The 20122-nt window shown below is 44.2% G+C and overlaps 1 protein-coding gene across 2 annotated transcripts in view; it reads right to left on the bottom strand.

Moving 5' to 3' along the window:
* SGCD (sarcoglycan delta) overlaps positions 1-18894 on the bottom strand; it is a 304496-nt gene extending 285602 nt beyond the window's left edge. For both annotated transcript variants that reach the window (XM_066329229.1, XM_066329233.1), the window contains exon 1: positions 18840-18894. The gene's annotated coding sequence lies outside the window, so the exon portion shown is untranslated. The remainder of the gene's footprint in view (positions 1-18839) is intronic.
* Positions 18895-20122: the final 1228 nt, after the last annotated feature.

Here is a 20122-nt window from a genome sequence, read left to right as displayed (position 1 = left end):
TTTTCTGGAAAAGCTAAGTCAGAAATTCTTCTGGGTAGAAGGAATAAGTTGTTACAATAACAAGTAATTTACTATCTGAATGCTACGCATACTGTATCATCTTATTTGTATTTCACAGTTAATCTCCCAGCTCACAAAAGTTTTATCGGATTGGAGGCATGTGCTGTATTCCCCTTTATAAAATTTTACAGTCCCTTGCTATTCTCAGGGCTTGTTTTATAGGCACAATTTGCTGCTTTAATCTCACCCAATTGTCATATTCTAAATCACGGTGTATAAAAATGTCTTAAAAGGAGAGATGCGCTGAAGGGTAGTACTTAATTACACTTACTGCCTGATTTAAATGTTATCTGTGCTTTGCCAAGTGCCAGGCACAGAGTAACCCAGCAGAGCAAATCTGCATAAACCGATACAAGTCATTATTGGGCTTTTAATAGCAACCCTGTTCTCCTGTGCAGCATTCCGATGAAGGTGTGCTCCTCCTCCTCCTATCATATTAGCTCAGGAGAAAATTAAGTAAGGAGGTTGAAGAACTGGTAATTGGTAAGGTCTTCCCAGTCACTCTTTGCTAACTTATTTATTTTTTTATCTCCTTGCAGAAATCTTTGTCAAGACAATTTCGCTGGTCACCTTCATGAGTCTAATGTGTCCTAATGGAACTGAAAAGCAGAGTGCATAAAGCAAACAGAAAATCCATTTGTTCATTGTTTCCTCTTCCATTTCTAGCACTTCCACTCCAGAAGAGCTTCTCTTTACACCCTTTCTCCCCCCCAGTTCCTAGGAATCAAACGAACAAAACTGAAAATATCACCAACATTTTAGGCAATTCATGTTTTGATTTCTGACTTCCTCCTCCCCCACCCAAGTGAGCTCAGCAAGGGACTGATTTGCCTCTGCACTAACTACATTAGACATGCAGTTAAATTCTCTGGCTCAGGGGAGCAGAAACACAGCTTACAGTACATCATATCTAAATACTTTCTACTTCATGCTCCAATCCCTGCTCCTACCACACACCAGAGAGCTCAATATAGGCACACTTTAGCAAGATCACTCTGAACTTCAGGGAAAGCAGGAGAGAGACCTTTTTTGCTTAGATTCATTGTATTTAATGAACCAGTGGAGACAGAGTAAGTACTACAACCCTCACTGATCTATCCAGCAGCTTTATTTCTGGCCCAGACCTCCAGCATAAATTCAATTTCACTATTTCTTTTTGTTGTTGTCCCCTTGAGCGTGCTGTGCTCGTGGTCCAGCAGTGCCAAAATCTAGAAGGGACTAAACTACAGCTTTGTGCCAAGTGCCCTGCAAGTCACTGTGAAAGGACATCACTGAGTCAATCCCAGACACTCAGCAGCTCTCTGTTCAAATGACATTTCCAACTTTGCACACATTTCAAACCATGCCAGAGCAGTCACAGTTATGCACGACTACTCCTTGCCCATCTATGTAGCATGGTTCCAATCATGAGATGTCAGCATTGTTTCATGCAAGATAAACTCCAACATTGTCCCTTATGAGTCTATGAAATATGTATGTGCCACTGCTACCAGCCACAACTGTGCCATCAGTGCCTTTATTTCAGCCTTGGCAAACAAGCAACTGGCAGGGGGAGGAAAAAGAGGGGGAAGAAACCCAATTCAGAGGGATTAGATATTTCATCCTCTGATTTTAAGCATCTCTTGTGAACCCAAGTGGTGTGAAATACTAACACCCCTCAGCTTCACAGAGGGCTGAAGCCACAGAATGTCTGGCATGGCAGAAACTGAACCCCTCAGCCTGAGAAGAGATGGGCAAGAGGTGGGCACAGAGAAGCTCTCCCAGCTCAAGGTCAGTCCAGCCCTAGCCAGAGCCTGGCAGGACGACGGTGCTCTCTAAGCCAAAGTCCAGCCAGTGGATCCCTGGCAATGTGCCTTCCTTTGGGCAGAACAAGAGCAAGGATATGAGGTAGCAAAAAAAGCCATGGCATTGGAAAAATGCTGCTCCCAAGAACCTCATTCAACTCATTTTCTCTTAAAATGAAAAGCAGTATTTTCCAGACCACTGGTATCTGAAGCCAAGTGAAGAACTTCACATTTGTCTCAGGGGATCCCGCCGCACTTCAGCTGTGATTTCAACAAAAACCTTGATGACAAAAGTATGCAGTCCTCTGCAAGTAATTTAGAGAGTTTAAGATGAGACGTAACTCCAAAGGGTCTGAGACAGAGTTATACAACCAAAGGTTTAGCAGAAATGAGTTGCTGATTACAGTATTTTTCACGATTAGAGAACATTCCCCTATGTAAAGCTCATTTGAGTAGCCACAAATTAAAGTTTCTCCTATGGCAGATTTACCTTGCCACTTCCAGAAACAGCCACTCCTTCACAAGGAGAAGCACACTGGAGATACAGTGCAGCAAAACCACCACATTTCATGGTTATATCACCCTCACAGGAGAACTGGCTCCTCTGGTGGGTCCCTTCCCAACATCCATACCAAGTTTGGCAGCTTTGGGGCTTCTCATCTCCTGTGAACTCAGCTTTTTTTTTTTTTTTCCCTTATTTTTACTTTTTTAAAGTAATAATACTACAAGATTAATTACTTAGCAAGGTCTCTATAAACACATCCGCCTTTGAAACCTCCACAAAAGCACAAGTGAAATTCCAGAGATAAACAAACACAAACTCCCTTTTAATTAAGCACTGTGCCTCTCTGTGGGGGGTGACGGAGTGAGCAGATGCAGGGGGATTGCCAATTAAGACACAACTTCTTTGATGGGAAGGGTACAGCCATACACAGGAGGAAAAAGGAGAGGAACTTGCCATCCGAGTCATTATTTTAATTGGCTGCTCAGAAAGATTATGCATTCCCCACATTCGATGCTGCCAAAAAAAGTATTACTGATCCAAAATACTAAAGAGCCCTCAAAACATGTCCTAAGCTGCTTGTGCCATGTTATTACTAAAGCTACCTGTGCACCTCACTCATCCTGCTTGAGAAGGCTGTAACACAGGGAGCTAATTCTCAGAGTTAATTAGACAAAGGAACAGAAAACTTTCGGATTTAATTTTCTATTATTGGTCATTATTATTCACTAAACACCAGGCATGCTTAGCAAAAACTTCTTGAAGGGAATGCACAGTTATTTCTAGCTTAAACTGAGTTAAAAAGCAACACCAAAAATTAAAACCCATGCAAATGGATGAAATAAACTCTTGAAAACTGCATGAGCCAAGATGCAAACAGAAAGTGAACCAGAGGATGGACTGGTCATTTTCTGCATAACTTTCAATGATTTGACATCCCAATACTTTTGGTGTGCTGACTTTCCAGTGATCCTAATGACAGTGCTGTTATTCTCTCAGCTTTGCTGCAGAGCTGCACACTAACTTTCACTTGTGTTTTTATCTGGTTTTAATGGAAATGCACATAAGCTTTCACATGGCTTGTTCCACACCTTTATACCCCTTAGGGAGGGAAAAAGAAAAAGGCAGGAAACTGAGAAATGACTTGCTCAGTTTGCAGCCTGCTCAGGAATGTTGAATTTACCTCCTTACACACTCGTGTCTCCACCGCAGAGGACAGAGCCCTGTGCTGGGGGAAATTCAGGCACAGGAACCCAGAGCTGCTTTATCTGAGCCTCCTTCCCCTGAACATGACAGCTCTGTCATCCAGGCCGATGGAAACACAAAAGAAGACTGGGATTTTACTATCTCTACTCAAAATAAATGAGTGTGGCAGGAAAGGAACCCTTGTCTTTGCAAACAGAAGAAGAGCTCAGCGGCTATGAGAATGGGATAACCAGAGATGTGCTCCTGCCTTGGGGAAAGAGCCCAGGCTTCAGGCAGACTGGGGTAAAGGAGCTGCTCCCTCCTGAGTCTCTCCAGCCAGAAACAACAGCATTACTAAATCTCAGTTATAAACAGCAAAAACAGTTCTGGCTTTTGTGGAAGGACAAAAAAAAAAAAGTTAAAAAAAATAAATTAAAAAAAAAATCAACCCATAATCTTTCTCCATTTCTTTCTTCTCCCTGGGAAGTGTCTCAATGCCACTGGCAAGAGAGAAAAGACAAACAGTAAGAGGAAACTCCTGTGATACCCTTCCTTCCTCCCTCCAGCTGCTTTCCCTGTGGCAAGTGCTCTGTTTTACCCTTTGGGGTTTCTTGTAATCACTGACACAATTACACTGGGAACTTCTCTTCAATGCACAATCCACACTGGGTGTCCACTGGCCCCCAGCCACTTTCAAGGCATAACACTACAGGGAGTTCTGCAGTGTCCCCACACCAAAAGCTTCCCCCATCTCTCCCATATTATCTACACACACCACTAGTGCAGAGTGCTGGCACAATGCTTATAAAAATACACTGAGGCTGGAGCAGCTTAATAGTAGTATTATACTCAGTAATTAATCAGAATGAAACGCCTGAAATTAAAGGAAGTAAGGATATTTAATTTATGAGTGAAAAGGTGAAGGAACCTAATTACAGCTAGGTAATTCCTGCACATGGAAAGTACATCTCCTCCTCCTCATCCAGCACAGTTCCAGTGTCTGAAAATCAAAGCCAGACCCTACCAAGGCCCAAATTGGAAACAAGATGCAATTTTTCAATGAGGAGGAAAGGGCTCCCATTCTCAGTTTCCTCAGGTATATTTTCCGTCACTTGAATCCACTAGCTATATCCATTATCACTCACTAGATAATTTTCAAAAAGAAAAAATTAAAAACAAGAGAAAGGAATCAGGAAACAGCAAAGGGCAAGCAGAGAGGAGAAGTGGAGAACCAATTCAATCCAGGCAGCTAATTTAAACATTAAGTGAAGAAACTCAATTCCTCACATAGTCAAGAGGAGAGAATCGGGTTCTAAATTCAGAGCTTTGAATCACCCTGTGGCAGCTCTGGTGACTGTATGTGGCCTTGAGGCTCCCAAATTAGATATCTGAACTTGGATGTGTCCACAGCTATTGGCCATGCTGCTTGCAGTAAATGCTAGAGTGATCTGGACACCTAATACTGTTTTAAATTCTTGAGTGTAGTAACAACAGTCTCAAGAGTTTTGTCTCATTTTTGGAGAGGGTAATTCTATTAAGAAAGTACATGATACCCTGAACTACCCACAAGCATAAATTACACATTTACTACCTGCAGCACACTATATTCATATACTTCATCTTTCAGCCTCTAAAAATAATACAAAGATACATATTTGCCTTAAGCATGAGCAAAGAAAACTTCATGCTGACAGGATGCATGCAAACAAAACCAGAGAACCTGTTTCAAGGAGAACATCGATGCAAATCGCATTGTAAAAAACAGTCGTTAATCAGATTTCATAATTCCTTGGCATGTCTATCCTTTGCAACACCTCTTATATTATTGTACAATTAAAAAGAAAGCAAATATCAAATTCTCACCTCTCCCCAGCTAACAAACACTCTCAGTTTCTTGAGAAACAGTATTAAAGTTCTGAACTTGCACATGAGTCTCACTGGACTTTTATCTGGTGCAGTATATTGTCACAAAGCAGAAAATGCAGCTTGGGCTCACATTATCTGTAATGAGACAGACACTCCTTCATTTTAACAAGGTACCACTGCCAATATCAGCCCTGCTGTGTAAAAAACCCGAGGCAACGATTTTTTATTTATACAAGAGCAATGAAACCCAGCGAGATCAGATGTGATCGAAGGCACCTTCCAGCACCTGGTGCACAGTGAATATTCATGCAGCACCTTTAAAAAGCAGCTTACATCCCACACACCTCGTGCCAAGGCAGCTGCCAGGACACTGCCCAGCCCTGCCAACAGCCTGGAATGAGAAACTTCTCACACCTCTGTGGCCATCAGCCCTGCACACTTCAAAATGGGAAATCAAGGCATTGCCACGGTGAAAATTAGTTCACTGACTTCTCCCCCCAGTGAAGCATTTAAATTTTTCCATAAGACATCACGAGTCTGAGGAAGGAAGGCTGGAGGGTCTCCTCACACACAGATGTGGGACCTGTCACCCTTCCAAGCCACTGCAGCACCAGCAGGGCTCGAGCACCATGAACTGTCTGCACAAGTAACCCTGCTGACCCAAACGGGCTCTCTCCATCTCCAGGAGTGGAGCAGCAGGAACCTCCTCTCAGCTCCCACACAGCTCTGGACTTTCTCAGAAGCAGGTGAGCTGCCTTCTCTTGTTTCTCTGAAATGTGCTTCTAACTCACCTCACTCCAGAATGATTCACAGTTGAGGCCTTATTTCCAGCTGTCCATAGTATTTCCACTCTCTGTACAAAGGGACAATTTGACCAGTGATCACATGTATGGGGGATCATAAAGTACAGCATTGGGACAAGAAGTTAGCTCTGAAATTAAATGGAGCAGACCAACACTGGCTGGCTGGAGGCATAAATAGTGCACTGGCAATTGCAGGTTCATCTGTATCTTGAGCTCAGCTGAACTTCTTGTGATCCACAATTGCCTCTTTTAACTTTCTTTCCATCTCCCTGTCTTTGGGAGTCCCTGTACTCCATGACTCCCCATAAGGTGCTGAGAGAAAACAGAACTGCAAACACAGTTTTGCTCAAGTAATGTCATAGGAACAGTGTGTGGAGGAAAAAGGAAATGATCTTCTACTGGCACCAGATTAAAGCCACTGTGATTGGAAAGATGCCCCATGGAGCAGCCACCTATTTGGAATAAACCTAGGAATGAATTTCAGGTACTGAAATGAGGAGCAATGTCACTGGGCTGCCTGAGCTGCACCAACACTGACCTGGCACAGCAAGGAGTGGCCAGAGCCACTTCTCTCAGTTTTGGGGACACAGCACAGGGGCAGAATGCAGACAGTTTGCACTTGTAAATGACTCCTGCCACCAAGAGTGATGTCAAGGAACGTGTCAAGCTGCTGTCACACTCAGGGCTCTGCCTACTCGGGACCAAATGACTGGAACTGTGGAAATTTTATTTCTTTCAGGTGTTACAAACCTAAAATGGCTCAGGACTGAGAGCCCAGCTGCTCCATGAATGACAAAAGCCTCTTCACTTTTAACTGCAAGTGAAGCACAGCAAATCCCACATAGAATGGAAGGGAGAACAACAAAATTAAGTGGAAACACCATTTAATTTTATGTCGAGGTCCTCCACTGCCTGGCTATTCCAGTTTTATCATGAGATTTTGAGGCTATTACAGGAGCCTCAATATCTGCTCACTCACAAAACAGGTAGCCCAGCTTTCATCATTAAGAGGACAGTACACTCACCTACAACAAATGACCCTTTTAAGTGCAGGGTCACCATAGTGAACCAGAGAAAATATTCTTGATGAGATAAAATTGGGAGACTGTGCTGATCTACACCCGACAGTCCTGTACCCTGTGGACAAGACTGTCCCCAACCTTTGGTGAACAAGGTGAGTGAGTAAATGCTTTCTGCTGCCACAGTGGGAAGGACTGACAGCTCCCTCAGCCCTGGCACATGAGGTCACAGGTGCCCACCACAACCTGGGGTGTGAAACAACTGTGAAACAACAAAGACCCTGGAATGTCAGCCAGCCCTTCCTGAGGTGGGTATTTACAAGGGCTGTAGCTTTCTCCCACAGCTTTTCATTACAAGACTTCATATATATATTTCAGATTCTCCTGCTGAGAATATAGATAAGCTTCTAACATTAAATTTTCTATAAAACAGAGTCACAGTACAAGGGTAGTGACAAATGCTGGCGTCAGAAGCCTGCAGTAATGGCATTCTGTTCAGGTTTTGTAAAGCAATGAACACAGACAGAGAGTAAAACAAAATTATCTTCCCAACTTGTAAATTTATTTCTGGAACCTTTAAAATGTGAAATTAAAGTTCCTTTTGTGGGCACGCAGACAGCCCTATGTCTTGATAATTGTATATACAAGAAAGGCTTAAAACTGTAATACAACATTTGGTTTCAGTCAACATTAGTTCTAGTGTTTGATTTATTCCTTGCAATAAATAGATTAAAGCTTATTACCATTGATAAAGTCGATCTTGTAAACCCCTGGGAGCCACTTTGAAAATTTTCATGGTGAAATCTGGCAGTGTCATGCAGTGTAATGTGATAACACTGTGGTGATGTGACAGTGATGCCCACGCCTCGTCTCCACAATTTCTGATTCTGACCCCACGAGTCTGAACAAAGCTGTAACCTTACAGTTCAGAGGGGAAAAAACCTCCCAAAAACCACAATACCCACAAAATATCATGCAAAACTCATACTCCACTTCTTTCATTGTCTTCCCACAGTTGAACATTTAATTAAAAAGCAAAATGTTCAAAGATACAGACCACTGAGTTTAACTTCAATACAAGAAGAAGTGATAGAAAATAAAATGAAGGATTGAACAAGAGGGCTGCATTATATACCTGGCAAGAGTCAGGTATTTTGCAGAGAGCAGTGATGCACAACAAATCTGTTGGAATTCCCTGAAGGAGTTAATCAGCACGAGAATGAGGGCACATGGTCTGCAGGGACACACAGGTGACTGATGCAGTACACGAGCCTCTTCCCAAACCCTTCAGCAAAGAGAATCGAGGCATCTTAAGAAGAGCCTCAAAAAAGGTAGGTTATGGTGGGACAGAAAACAAAGGCATCTTATGGATCATCAACTGAAAAATAGAAAAAGAAAGGAAATCAAGGAAATAACAGACCATTTGTCACAGCGAAGAGAGGCTGTTAACACATCACCTCAGCATCTGTGCTAAGACCTGTACTGGTCCAAATACCTGTTACTGGTCTGAGAAGGGGGCACAGAGGCAATAAAATGCCAAACTACAGTGAGGAAACAGAACCAGTAGAAGGAGTAGGCAAAATTACAACTGATGTGAAAGCTGCAGAAGAGTCTCAAGACACTGTGATTGGACAGCAAAATGACAGCGCAAATTAAATGTTAATAAATGCAAAATATTGCACTGAAATAAAGGAGTATTACTGTCCACACAGACTGACAGGCACTGAATTAGCTGTTCTAATGCAGAAAGGAGATGTAGTCACTACAGACAGCTTCCTGGAAACATCAGCTCAGCAGCAACCCAAAAATAATAAGCAAATAATTTTGGAACTTCTAGGGAAAGGTATCAAGGCTGAAATATAAAACACCACGCCCGAAACTCATTGTTTATCTGCATTTTAAAAATGTGTCTATTTCTGCTGATGTCATCTTTAAAAGAAAACATATGAAGACACACAGATGTGATGGATCAGAAGTCCAAAATTATTTCTGAGCAATGAAAAGCTTCACTTTGCTAAGAATGCATAAGTAGGAGTACATTGGGACTCTACAGCTTGAAGAAGAGCCAACCCACTCAGCTGTGATCCACACCACACACAGGATCATGAGCTACATGGGCTACATGAGCCTTTTGTCTGACCACCTGCATTGTTCTTATTTTCTTGTGAGGTAGAACACACAGAAAGGGCAATTTCTACTTCTTTGTGAAGTGTCAGCAGGATAAGCCAGAGCATGTTTAGATAGATTGTATTAACTGGGCTGAGATCTGCAAGAGACTTCTCTCATTTCCATCTGCCCTGGAAGCAAAGATATTTAATAAGACATTGACCATTCAGCTCACAATGTGCTATAAAATTTTACCTTTGGTCTTATTAGGGTAACAAATGGGAAATATCATACAAGGCTTGAAATTATGGAGTAGATTAGACTCAAATTGCTTCATAAGTTAGGGAAGAAAAAACACCCTCCAGAGCCATCTCCTATCCCAAAAAGGACAGGTTTAAGCTAGTTGAACAGTGTAGTTTCTATTTCCATATGAAAAGCTACATATTCTGCTTTTTTTCCCTTCACAAGCTGAGGGAAAAAGCAACTTTTGTGTATAAAGAGTATACATGGGGCACTGAACATCTAAAATACCATGTAATAGGCTCAGGTTGGGTTGGAGCACCTTAGGTCCATTAGACAATCTGTGCTGTTGTAGCCCAAAGATTCAGGTCCAAACAGAATAAAAAGCCAAATTCAAGCAGATCAGAAACTTCCCGTAAGTGAAGGAAAATAGAAGTGCCAAAAAAGTCATATTTTGATCCCTGTATGAGCACTCTTTCTTAGCATAAGAAGCAAACCAAAGGGTTTTGTGCCATTAATGACAAATCACCTTTTCCCACCTGAGGAACAAGTCTTCTTTTCCTGGAAAAACAATAGGCAAGGATGGAGCCAGGCAGGTGAGGCAGCTGCTCTGTTACAGCAACATATCATACTTTGAGCCTATCCCTAAGAGCATAATTTCCACCCCACCACAGCTTTTCACACCAAGTTCATGAGTGACCACCAACTACCCACAAGGTAAAATTAGCAAAATTCATTTTTTACTTAGTCTTTGAATCTCCTCATAGCTCTTAATGCTTCTTCCTCTCTCCAAACCAAAAATACAATAGAATGACAAAAATCCTGGCTTGCTGGACATTCTGACGCTGAGAAAATTCCTACACAGAAACTATTAATTCACAAAATCGTGTAAGAAACACTTCTGCTGTCTACAAAGCTCCCATGCTTTGTATTTCTTTAAGAGAGTCAACTATTCCCACCAACACCAGTTCAGCCTCACAGGCACTATCCCCTTTCAACCTTCCAGTGAAGGCAGTTTATAATAGTACTGTTGGATATAAGAACAATGGAGAAGTTTAAGTGCACCATTTTTCAATATCTGACTCGACTATAATAACTGTAATACCCTCCATGTCAGTAATAAGACAACTGTTAAACATGATACTTAAAATCATTCACCTTTGACTTCACAAAGCTCTTTCAGGAAATACCTGTTTCCAGAAAACTTCATTACTGTAACACTCAGGAATCAGTGTGTACCTCCTTTTTCCCTAAATCAATAAAATACCCACCTTTAAGGCTACTTTCAAACAGAGAAATTAAACATGCAATGGTGCCTAAGATCAGCCTGCATAAGGGCCACATCTGTCAGGTCCATCAGCTTGGGCAGAGGAATTTAGAAGTACCTGTTGCTCAGCAGGCAGAAATCCACTGCTGAACTCAGAAAGAAAGAAGAGGAACATAGAAAATGGGAAAAAAAAAAAAAAAAAAAAAGAAAGAAAAATATCTAACAGATTTACTTTTCAGACAATTCAACCAACAAAAGATTCAAAGCTTTTATTCACACCTTCAAAAACCATCACCTGTAGGTAATTAATTACTGCATGGCTGACTTCACTCTCAGTATTTTCACTGACACCAGTGGCAGTAGGACTGGCAAATTCCCTATTAGCTAACTCAAACCAGCAACTGGCTCTTGAATATCTCCTTCAGATCTAATATCTCCTTTTAAGTATCCATTTCTGGCAGAGCATAAAATAATCAACCTATCAAAGCACTGCAGTTTTGTCATTACCTCCCCAAAATTAATCATGTTTCAGTATATGCAAGGCAAGCCTTTAGCAGAACACTGGTAAGCAGGAACAGATAAAAGTGGATTTCCCAGTGCTCATACTGGAACAGTAATACAGCTAATGATTTCCTGCAAATCACTAGTGGAAGGTCTGTGAAAAAAACTGCAATATAATTCAGCTCTTCGGGAGCAATGTGTAAAGCAGAAAACTAAGCTGTACCCTGTGAGGGCTATGATTCTTCTGTGGTCTCACTGTAAAAAAAAGTAGTCAGGTTAGGTAAGGTAAATTCTTGCTTTCAATTTTTTTTGGCTTCACTCAACTTCAAGAACTCATGTATACTAAAAAATAAAATTTTAAAGTTGCAGTATCTGTGAACTCGATAAGGCAAAACTGCTAAAATTCAGTGTTAGTGTTTTACCTGAGCATGACAGTAACAACAGGGAATTTTATCCTCCTTAGACAGATAGTACAAGGCAGAAAATCCACTTACATCCCATTTACAGCCATAAAATAAGTTGTAAGAGGAGCGAGGCTGCCCGTGCTGACACCCAAAAAAGTTTATGCTTTCTGCATAAACCTTTTTGTACTTCAAATATAAACAGAGACATGGAAAGGCTCTCACGCCCCAAGCCATGGCTATGCATTTTGTACCTGAACAACTCTCCCTCCAGCTGAAGCTTCACTGCCCAGCTCCACTATCAGATGTTACATTTGCAAAAGCCGAAAAGTCAGAATAAAAGCTGGGGCGTTGCTGCAATGCACGGTTTTGAAAGACTTCAAAAAGTTACTGGAGCAAGACAAACTGCACAAGATTCTTCCCCAGGAAGCCAGGCCAGCAGCAGCCCAGGAGCTCAGAGAGGCTCCCAGTTAATTAGCTGTTTGCTATGTAGAAAAAGAGGCTGTAGGAAGTGCCCAGTGCTGCATCCTCATTTGTGCTTCTCTCTGATCCCTACAGCAGCAACTCAGTCCTGAGTAGCAGAGCTCATTATCCAGCAGAGACAAACTCTCCTGAGCAGAGAGGTGTTTCTTGGGCTGTTGAACAGCATCAGCTCCATCTGGTCACCCCTGTGCCTGCCCTGAGCAGAGCACGAGGAGCCCGAGCAGGACCTGGCACAGCTGGGCTGGAACCAGAGATGGAGCCTCGTCTCTGATAGGGGTGGAACACAGACCCTTCTTCATAACTGGTTTGGAGGGAAAGGAAAAACATTGGAAGTAAACCCAGAGCTGGCCTTGGTTGGATTTCCAGGGCAGAGGATGGGAAAGCCTTCATCAACTTCATCAGCTGGACCTCCCTGGGTGACCAGCCCCTCAAAACGATGCTCTTTTTGCTTTCCTAACAGCACATTCCACATTTGCCAATTAGGCACATTTCCCTGTCTAAAAGAGAATTAAGACCCTTATCCTCACCCTCTGTGGACCCTTGGCTCATGCTTTAAGAGAACACATTTATTTAGGAAGTGCCCAGGGCAGTCAGGTCATGCCCTTTGATTGTGCAGGGGAAAGTTTGAGGCTTGCTCCACCTCAGCTGCTCCTACCAGGGCCAACAGCTTAATCTGCTCCAACCCCTCAGCAGATGGCACCTCATTAATTTCAGCACTGAAGGAGCACTAACACTCCCTGCTCTGAAGAGCACAGCCCCAAAGCCAACCACATCACCCTCAACAGGGAACGAGCCGGGTCTCCACAACACTGATTTGTTCAATCAAACTGAAAGAACTTCCCATTGGGTTTTTTTTCCCTTTCATGCTTAGCATCCTGCCTTTATCTGGCAGCCTTTTAACAGCTGCTTTCTTATCACATTAAACCAACGTCTCTGACAAAAAAACCAAATGTCTAATTCTCCTGGATTTCCTCACAGTGTGCTACAGGGGAGCAAATCTCTACTGTCTATTGGCCTGAGCACAGGTTTTGCTCTTTAAACAAATATCCTTCCCATCCTCAAAAAAACCCAAACCAACAAACCCAACCTAACAAAACTCCACAACTTTGTCACAATCTTCTGCTCAAACTTCATCTCACCCCAGAAATAGCAGGCTAGCCCTCCAGTCAGTGGCAGCACTGGCACAGTGCCTAGAAAAGTAATGGAGCTGCACTGATTTACGACAGTTAAAAATCTGACCTGGAGATGAGTCATGGGCTTTACTTGCTGCTTGAATTGCAACTAATTCAAAGGGCTTGGTTGGTTTTGTTTATATCTGGATGTGTTATAAAGCTCCAGTCACTAAAGGTCAATTCCAACATTTCTTCGTAAGTATTTAGGAAAGCTCCTGAATATTTGGGAATGCTGGGATGTACGAGATTGTACAAGCACGCTGCTTCTTGGATTTGGACTCATCTGTTCTAACACAGTCACCCACTCTGCCATCTGAAATAGTCCATTAACCTACACATTGAGGCAGCTAGTTTTGATCACGAGGTGAAAAATCACAGCTTAGCTCTGAGCCTCAAAACAAGAAGGGAAAAAACCCCAGAACAATCAAGCGGGGAGGGAGGCTTTGGGACCCTTCTCCCTGCTGTCTGTCAGAGAAATGTGGCTCTGGCTGTTTCTGGGCACCGTCAGTGTTATGGTCTCTTCTCCCTCTGCTGAGCAATCCAAGCACTACAGAGAGTGACAGAGCTGCCTGCAGCAAGAAGTTCTTCAGTCGTGTCAGGATTACACAAGAACAAACTTCATTTCTCAGGCTAAAAGCAGAAAAAAGTAAGAAACAGGCAGAGAGATGTGCTCAGCCTCCTGCTCCCTCCTGCCCCCAGAGATGTGCACTGAGCTGGGCTGGGGCTGCCAACACCACGGCTCAACTCCAGGCTGATGTGGGGAAACCAGAACCTCAGCTGGTGCCCAACCAGGGAAACCCCCAGAGAAGCTTCTGAATTAAATCCTTTCCCCTTGCTGCTGCACTGCCAAAGAAGAAATGAGTCTGTGTAACTGCTCACATGGCTTCCATGCAGGGAACAGGTGAAGACACAACAGCAGCATTTCATCTGCTGAGGTGGTCACAGCAAATCTTGGCTCATCCCAACAGTGGGCAACACATCCCTGGATGTGGTCCCAGCACTGCTCTTCTATATTCATGGTAATTCTCCAGCACCCAAACCCTATGGGACCAAGAGGGGAAATAACAGGTATATTACCATAACCCAATAATGCCAAGCTTACCACTTTGCAATGCATTAGATTCAGGGAGCTTTCTGTGCAGCACCACAATCTTAAAAACATCATTAATTCAAAAAAATAAAAATACCCAGAGCTCCAATATCCATATCAGATTCTAGGGTTAAACTGGGCGGTAATCATGAGATTTTACTAAGTTTTCACCTCCATGAGGAACCACTATCCTTCCTTGCTAAGCAGAAGAACAGATAATCACCCTAGGGCTCCATCTTTAGTGAAAAATAAAATCCCCTATTTCTCAAAGACAAAAAAAAAAAAGACAAACAACCCAATACCAAATCCCTTTTCAGTAGCTCTATCCAAATTCAACAGAACAGCAGCTAAAAATACGTCAGAAATCAAGGTGCAAGTGAAGAAAGGAAAAAAGAAAAGGCTTAACACCAGAATGGCAAGATTTCAAGCGTGACCCATTGCCTGGTAATGTCAATGGGATCCTTTTGAACCGTTTCCAAACAAGTCAGGTACAGCTCACCTGACGTGACTTGTTACTGAGAGCAGCTGATGGAGGCAGAGAGGAAGGCAAAGAATTCACAGGGAAAACACACAGCTACAGGAGTCATACCAGCCCTTGATCAGCGGGTGGGGGAAAGCTTTTGTTCCTTTTAAACGTTTCCCTCCAAAAGGGAAAAAATAGCAGCTTTCCCATAGGATCCATGTTAAACCCAGGCAGGGGGAGAATGTAAAGAGTACCTAAAAGCTAAGATTTTTTTCAAGGTTATCTAAGCAGACATTGCAAAGTTTTTTTTATGGTGTTTAGTAACCTACTGCCCCCCAAAAAAGTTAATATGTTTTCAAACTACTCCAGGCATATTCAGCAGAAATCTGTTATTAAAATCAATGGGAGACAAGCTGTTAGCTGCACATTGTGCTGGAAAAGCTGCAGATGAAATGCAAAAAGCTCCTATGCTTTCACTCCACATCCAACAATACAAACATTTTCAGTTACCTCATAAATCAAAGTTTGTCATTAAGCTGCATGTGAAGTGCTATCTTACCCAAACCTCTGGAAAAGCATCGAGGTAGATGTTAATTATTTTTTTTTTACAACCACTCAGGAAACATTTCACAGGTGAAGGAGCTGAGGACTGGTGCAAATCCTCTGTGACTCTTGTGGGGCCAACAGGATTGAGGCATCTGGTGGTGGCCAGAGACAAATGGACTCAGAGAGTGACAGTGTCTGTGAGCTTTTACATGAGATACTCTGAGCACACCTGAGGGACTTGCTGTAAACTGGTAACAGAGCCTGGGATTCGCCCAAATGAAATAAAAGCAGGAGCAGACAATGAAGAAAGTTAATTTTTCACCCAGAGAACTGCAGTGTTAGAAGATTGCCCTGGAGGATTTAATCAATGAAAGTGAATCTTGTATATTTTTCTCCAGTATTCCCAAAATAAGTCAATAAGATGCCAGCACTCTCGCAGTATAGAGTGCCCATTTTCCAGTAAGCTTGAGTTAAGGTCTTTATCAAAAGAACTAAAGAAATGCATTATGATTTCAGAGAAAAATAGTAAGCAAGGAAACAGAAACAGCAGGATAACTTCACAAGGCACAATGGGTTTTCAGAGAAACTTTTTTACTTCTTTTATTCCTAAGGACAATTAGAAGCAAATGAAAACTACTCCAAACCAGACATTGCTGGTGCACAAGAATATCTGCAGCTACCCTGGCCTTTAAGAACAGCAAAACATCTGAAAAATGCACATCACCATCAGGCACTATCTAAAGGCATTTCCAGATCCAGAACCTCCTCTCCCATGAGGAAAACACACCTCCTTGTTCATCTGCTTCATCACCTCCCCATATATTCAGGCAACTCCTATCGCACCCTCCTAATAACCCATCACCCAAAGAATCTGTGCAGGAGTGCTGGGTTCATACACATCAAAGTAAAACAATAACAAAATAAAACAAAATAAACAGCGACAGACCACATTGCATAACACACTTCTACATATTATAATACACATTATATATATTATAAATATAATTATATATATATATATATAATTATAATGAATAAATGGCCCTGCCTGTCTGAAGGGCTGGACACCAGCTCTCTTGATGAAATGACCTGTAGGCAGGGAGTTTTCTCAAGTCTTAAATCAATTTACAATCCCACCTTCAGCTGGAGCCTGGATAATCTGTTTCTCTGAGCATTAAAGAAAAAAAAATCAAACAAACAAAAAGAAACACCTCCATAATTTCCTCTTTGTAATACTCAGTTTACATGCACAAACAAGAAGAGCTCTCACCTCCTCAGTTTTAAAAGCTTTAAGTAAAATTAGCCATTCTAAGCTACCTGCAAAAGCATAGAGGTGCAACTGAAAAACATCAGGGGCGTACCATCCATGACTCTTCCAAGTGTTGGAAGTTTCCAGAAGGCACAGTAAGGACACAGTCAATATGCTCGGTGCATTCCAACACAAGAATTTCAAGGACTTCAAGGGGCAAAGACAAAGGTAATTTTTCTGTGGCAAAAAGATTATTGCAACAGTTGTACCTAGCTAATCAAATGGTTTGGAAGCAAGGCTCACCCTCTGTACTGCTGAGAGGTGATGCTCTGAAAACAGCTTTTACTACAAGGAATCTTGTCAGGCTCTATTCAAAATAACGACTCTTATTTTTCCATTTATCAGTATAATATCTTCCTCAAACTGGCATTCAAAAATTCAGCTCTTCCTTGGTGGGGGGACGAACAAAACAGAAACACAGCTTGAAATACAGGACTGGATTCTCAACAGATATATATCAACATGAGGAGCCAATAAAATTATGTTAATTTATGCCAAATGAAACCTAACCAAGATTTCTCTCCTCTGAGATGAGGCTGGGATGATGATGGTCACTTACAGCAGATGCTAATCCTCGTCACACAGGGCACAGGAGCTCGTTCCCATGCCTGTGGAATGTCACCCAGCAAACACATCTGTTAGCAGGAGGAGGACTCAGCTCAGCACACTGACGTAGCAACGTCACTGGCTGACCTATTCTGCCCAGCACACAATGGAGAGTTGTTCATTTTTCTTTTCAATGAAACGCTATGCAAGTGTTGATTTAATGGTTCATTCATCAACTCCTCTGAATATTAAGCAATTCATTTTGACTTAATTTGAACAACTCAATTTCACCCATCCTTTCTCCCCTTGAAAAATGTGAATTACTGCCCAGGGAGCAGCTGTTTTAAAAGTTGACTTAACAGGAAGCACTTAGCTCCATGGGCTTGAAACCCTTTATAGTCTGATAGATATTTATACCAGACTCTTTTCTTTTCCTGTTGCATATTATACCTGAAATTCACAAATGCTAAAGCAAAGACAGTTCCACAGACCTTAATACAGCAGACCAAAAGGCATCTTCTACATTAGCTGGTCCCCAAGAAGACCACCAGAAAACAAAGTGCATCATCAACCAACCAACAACCCCGCGAAATTCTGCAACACCGGGGGGAAAGAAGCCTCTCATGGAAAAAATCCCTTACTTTTCTTTCAAAGTTTGCATTACCGGGTACATTTTCCCAACAGGGGCTAAACACCGATCCATGCGGGAAGCATCAGTCTCACCTGTAAGCAGCACCTGGCACCTCCGAGTCCGCATCCCGCAGGGCTCGCACCGCGCCGCTCCGCGCTCAGCCCCGCGGCTCCGGGACCCGCCCGGGCTGGGGAAAACCCTCCCGGCACCAAAGCAGCCGCAGCCACGGCCGCTACACCTGTTGGCCCGCCGTCCCCTGGCATCCCCCGCGGCTCGCACCGCTTTTCCCTGATTTCCGTGCCCGTTTTCACCTGCTGCTCGCAAGTGCCCGAGCCCCTGTCCGCAGCCCCGCCGGCACACGCCCGCTGTTAACATTCAGCCCCAGCCCGAGGGTCACTTGCGGAGTCCCTTCCCCACGGGAGCCTCGCCCCGCTCAGACACCGAGCATCCCCGGCAAAGCTCGGCCGAGCCTTGCACAGGGCCGGGCAGCGTCCGCCCGCTGCCAAGAGACACTTTTCCCTCCGGGAATGCCAGCACGGAGCCACCGCGCTGCGAGGGACGGAGGGATGCGAGGGAGGGATGCGAGGGAGGGATGCGAAGGAAGGAAGGATGCGAAGAAGCGATGCGAAGAAGGGATGCAAAGGAGGGATGCGATAAGGGACGCGAAGGAGGGATGCGATAAGGGACGCGAAGGAGGGATGCGATAAGGGACGCGAAAGAGGGATGCGCAGGGGGCACCGCGACCGCGGGAGCACCCCAAGGGCCGCGAAGGGCAGCGCCGGGCAGAGCCCGAAACTCCGCCAAGTCCGAGCGCGGGGCCGGCCCTCAGCGGGCCGGGGGCACTCAGCGGGCCGGGGGCACTCACCGGGCCGGGGGCGGGCTCGGCCCCTCAGGAGATCATGCCGGCGGAGCGCGGGGCCGGCGGCGGAGCGGCTGCTCCGGCAGCGGGGGCGCGGCGCTGCTCGAGCCGCGGCGCAGCAGCCGCGCCGCCCCCGACACGCGGCGCCCCGGCCCGAGGGGGGGCCCGGAGAGGCGGCCCCGGGCCCGCTGTGCCCGCCCCGGCCGCCGGCAGCCGCCCCGGGAGCGCCGCCGCCTCCGCGGATGGCTCTTCGTTATCTTCTTCCTTCCCCTCCCTTCTTCTTTTAGTCCTTTTTTTTTTACATCCTTCCTTTTCTTCTTTTTCTCCTTTTTTTCCCCCCCGCTGTTCTTACCTTTCATCATTTCTCCTCGCCATTCCCTCCCATTTTCCCATCGCTCTTTTTCCTGCCTCCTTTTCCCTTTTTCCTGCGCCTTTTCCCTTTTTCTTGCCCCTTTCCCTTTTTCTTGCCCCTTTCCCTTTCTTCTGCCTCCTTTTCCCTTTCTTCTGCCCCCTTTTCCCTTTTTCCTGCCCCCATTCCCCCTGCATTTCACAGAATCACACAGTCGTTCAGGTGGAAAGAGACCTTTACGATCAAGACCATCAAGTCCAGCGCTGCCCCAGCACTGCCAAGCCCACCGCTGAGCCGTGTCCCCAAGTGCCACACCTGCACATCACTTAAATACCTCCAGGGATGCTGGTCCCACCACTTCCCTGGGCAATCTGTTCCTGTGCTTGACAATCCTTTCTGTGAAAGAATTGTTTTCTTACGCCCTGTCAAACCTGCCCTGTCCCAAGTTGAGGCTGTTTCCTTTTACTGCTTGTTCCTTGGGAGATGAGACCAAAGCCCCACCTGGCTACAGCATCCTTTCAGGTAGTTGTAGAAGTCGATAACATCTCTTGTGAGCCTCCTTGTCTTCAGGCTTAAAACCCCCAGCTCCTCATAAGACTGGTGCTCTAGACCCTTCAGGCCCTTCACCTGCTTCACTGCCCTCCTATGGACACTGCTTTCTCTGTTCCTCCTTTTTTTAATTGATTTTTTTCCTCCTTCACCTTTTGTTTTCCCATCCCTCTCCCAATGAAAGCCTTTTGGCAAAGGAAACTCTGCCCAGCAGCCAAGTGGCAGCAGGGGCCCAGCCACCCAGAGTGGCTCCAGCAGCAACACAGCTCTTTTTCCCTTGGAGTTCCATGTGTTGGAGAGGCAATCAGTGGAAATGGGCTTTTTTGTACTCTAAAAAGTTGGTTGTTTTGCAACCATATGCAAATGCTTTGGTTCTAGCAGATGGCAACGA

The sequence above is a fragment of the Sylvia atricapilla genome, chromosome 14, assembly GCF_009819655.1.
Source record: "Sylvia atricapilla isolate bSylAtr1 chromosome 14, bSylAtr1.pri, whole genome shotgun sequence".
Taxonomy (NCBI): domain Eukaryota; kingdom Metazoa; phylum Chordata; class Aves; order Passeriformes; family Sylviidae; genus Sylvia; species Sylvia atricapilla.
Note: the sequence above shows the minus strand (reverse complement) of the source record. Positions and strands in the feature narration are given on the sequence as shown.